This window comes from Neofelis nebulosa, chromosome 7 (assembly GCF_028018385.1).
Source record: "Neofelis nebulosa isolate mNeoNeb1 chromosome 7, mNeoNeb1.pri, whole genome shotgun sequence".
NCBI lineage: Eukaryota > Metazoa > Chordata > Mammalia > Carnivora > Felidae > Neofelis > Neofelis nebulosa.
The window spans coordinates 82,668,674-82,672,513 of NC_080788.1; the positions used below are offsets into that span (position 1 = coordinate 82,668,674).

A 3,840-nucleotide genomic window follows, 5' to 3' on the forward strand; every position below is an offset into this window, starting at 1 on the left:
TAAAACGAATCTATAACTTCAAAGCTTACATGCATTCATAGGCCCATATACGACTTTGCTGGTGAATTTTACTAAATAAGAAATAGCACATATTTTTGATAAAGTCTTCAGTAGGATTGAAAAAGAGAAAACACTTGATTTTAGAAGGCTAACATAATCCTGATAAATTCAACAAGGACATAATTATAGGGCTGTGTCATGAATATAAATTAAATATCTTAAGTACGTTTCACAAAATGTTTAAAGGAACATACATATTTGGTTTAACTTTCAAAAATTAGTCACTGTAATGTTCATTTATAGAATAAGAAAAATATACTGCTGCTATATCAATAGATAAGTATAAAGCACTTTATAAAAAAGATACATAATGCAAATACTAAGAGCTGATGTTGCCATACTATTATAAGACAGTAAAATGTAAGGGAAAAAGCATTACTGGAGATAGAGAACATTTAATAATGATAAAGGTTTAATTCAACAAGAAGAGAACAATTCTAAATTTGTAAGCACCAAGTAGCATAGCATTAAAAAAAAAATCGCTTCTCGGCCTTTTGGCTAAGATCAAGTGTAGTATCTGTTCTTATCAGTTTAAAATAAATAAAACCAAAACAAATGTTGGAAATACAAGGAGAGATAGAAAAGTCCACTATCCAAGTAGGAGATTAACACATGGAACAAGCAAATTAAAAATATCAGTAAAAGTATTGAAGATTTCAACATAAGCAAACATGACATAAGGAACCTATTTTAGAAGCCACACCTGATAACTGTAGATAATTAAATGAAACTATTACAAAATTGAATATAAGCTGAACCACAAAGGAAATCTCAAATTCCAAAGGATTAAAATCACAGAGAATTTGTTCTCCGGTTATAGTAAAAGTTAAGATAAAAGTTAATAGCAAGATAAGAAAATCTCCAAATGTTTGGAAATAAAGTGTATACTTGTAAAAAAGTTCACGGGTGAAAAAAAAAGTAAAGAATGGAAATATTTTGAACTAAAAGATAAAATAAATCTTGAGGGATGCTGAATTGTGGGAGGTAACCATGCTTGGAGATTTATGGCTTTGCATACAAATATTATAAACAGAATTTCATAGCTTTGAATCATCCATTAGGAAGCCTAAATTGTCATCAGGGAGAAAAAAGTAAAAATTAATGAAGTAGAAAAAAATGTACAGAGAAAAACCATAACTCCTATCTTTGATAATACAAATAAGTAGTTGGCTATATTTTTAGAAAGGCCCTTATGACAGCACATTCAATGGTATTGGAGGAATCTATGATGGGAAAAGACAACAAGGAGTTTATGGAATTCCCCAATGGGAGAATTACAACATAGACTCTTAGGGTTTTGGAGCAATCCACACCATTCCTACAGAGAATTATATACCTTTCAAGAAGTTCTTGGTATGCTTCTACACCCTGGAAAAGACACCATGACCATGGCTATCAAGTGGCCATGTGGCCAGAACTACAATAAGGTAGGTTCCATCAGATCTATCAGGTCATAAGTCAGATGGACCCAACAGCAATCTATCATAAGATGGAAGTGGTACGTCTGTGATTGGGCATTAGTGCCAGAGGACTCCATTAAGTTGCATGAGCAAGTATTCCTGATCCCTATCTCATCAACTACTGTTGCCCTATCAGCTGTTAGTTTTCAGTTGCTGCACTTTCAGAATTCACTACAACATTTAAACTCAAGACACACTGTTCCTGGGCACCTGTAGCCGATGATCAACTAGTGGGTGGGTGTGGACAGACATTAGGAACTGGACATTTCTGTATTCACCAAGAAAGACTCCCTGACCCTGCATTTCACAAGACCATCAGGAATGTTTTTATGAGAGGGACACCAGTATCAAAGGGAGTTTATTGGTGGCTTCTGTCATGTGTAGGCTGGGGTTGGTGGTAGGAAAGGTGGTCACAGAACTGAGCTCATTAACAGCAATAGGGATAATACTATCTCAAAGCAGGTGGTACACTAAACTTCTAGAAGCCACAGAGCCATACTTACCATAATGATCTGCAAAGTTGGAGAGAGAGCCGTGAAAGTTTAACCCTCTGGGGAAAAGGGGTGAATATTCAATGATGGTGCTACTCAACATCTAAAATATTCTTAAAGAGCAAATATGGGGGCACCTGGGTGGCTCAGTCGGTTAAGCGTCTGACTTCGGCTCAGGCCATGATCTCGCGGTCTGTGAGTTTGAGCCCCGCTGTCAGCTGTGCTGACAGCTCAGAGCCTGGAGCCTGTTTCAGATTCTGTGTCTCCCTCTCTCTCTGACCCTCCCCCATTCATGCTCTGTCTCTCCCTGTCTCAAAAATAAATAAACGTTAAAAAATTTTTTTTTTAAAAAAAAGAGCAAATATGGAGAAGGAAGAGGCCAAGGGCAACCTTACAATAAAAATTAAAATCCCTGTTCGATTCCCTGACCTGAGCCAGTGACAAAACCAAACCAACTGACTAAAAAGGTGAACAAATCTCCAGGAGGAAAGGCCCTACAATACCCCAGCAAGTATATAAGGTTTTCCCCGTAATTTCCCAAAATGACCTAGGCTATTTAAGTAGATGATTGATTGTACATTGGGGGAAAGGAGGATCTTACATTTTGAGGAATATTAGACACAAGGTCTGAGTTGATGTTTGTTATCTAATGATCCCAAAGCATCGTTATACTCTTTGTTAGGATAGGGGGAACATAGGGGCCAAGTAACAAGAAGAACCCTGTCGAAAGTCCAGCTTATAATGGGTCCATTATTTCATCAGACCCCTACAGTGGTTATCTGACCAGTCCTAACGCGATGGGATAGACATACTTGGTGGTTGGACTAACCATCATGTGGTTCTTGGCCTGTGGAATAAGATTTACTATAGTGGAAAAGACAAGATGTGATGGTATCTTCAACCTTTACACAAGATAGTAAAGAAAATACATTATCTCATCCCAGAAATGGGAGTAGCAGAGATTAGTGCCACCCTTAAAAAGCAAAGCGTGATAGTCTCTATCAAATCTCTAATTTACTAGTCTGGTCCCTGAAGAAAGCAGGTGGATCCTGGAGAATGTAGACTTACTGTAAGTTCAACCAAGTAGTAGCCCTAATAACAGCTGTTATGTTAGACATGATACCATTTATAGAGCAGATTAGTAAGTCCCCAGGTACATGTTACATGGCCATTGATTTGGCAAGAATAAGAATGTCTCCAATTAGGGAAGAGAATCAGAAACATTTTTCATTCAGGTACATCTGACAATATTCATTTACAGTTTTACTTCAGAACTATGCCAGTTCTCTTAATATCTGTTATACATTTTGAAGAGAATTGATTGTCTGGAATATCACTTTGATTCATTACATTGATGTCATATTGATCAGACAGGGTGACTGGAAGATAGCTAGTATTCTGGGGTCCCTAATAAGACAATATACTCCAGAGGAAAGAGATAAATCATACAAGGATCAGGGTACTCTCACTTCAGTAGGGTTTTTAGGGGTCCAGTTGTCAGGCTGGATATTCCCTCCAAAATAAGAGAAATTTGCAACATCTTGTATCCATCCTACAGATAAGGAAGCCCATCACCTGGTAGGCATCATGCTCTGAAGGCGACATATTCTACACCAGATTTTCTCAACTTTGGCACTATATTGGAATGTTGGAACAGACAATTCTTGGGTGTCGTCTTGTGCATTGTAGAATGTTTAACAGTATTCCTGGCCTCTACCTAAATTGATGCCAATAGTACTCCTCTTACTCTAGTCATAAAAATTAAAAAAAAAAAAAAAAAAGGGCTCCAGACTGCCAAATGTCCCCTGGGGAGCAAAATCATTTCTGGT

At 37.3% G+C, this 3,840-nt stretch overlaps 1 pseudogene; it reads left to right on the top strand.

Annotated features, from left to right (window-relative positions):
• The first annotated feature begins 538 nt into the window (after window positions 1-538).
• LOC131518547 (U2 spliceosomal RNA) lies at window positions 539-655 on the top strand (annotated as a pseudogene).
• Window positions 656-3,840: the final 3,185 nt, after the last annotated feature.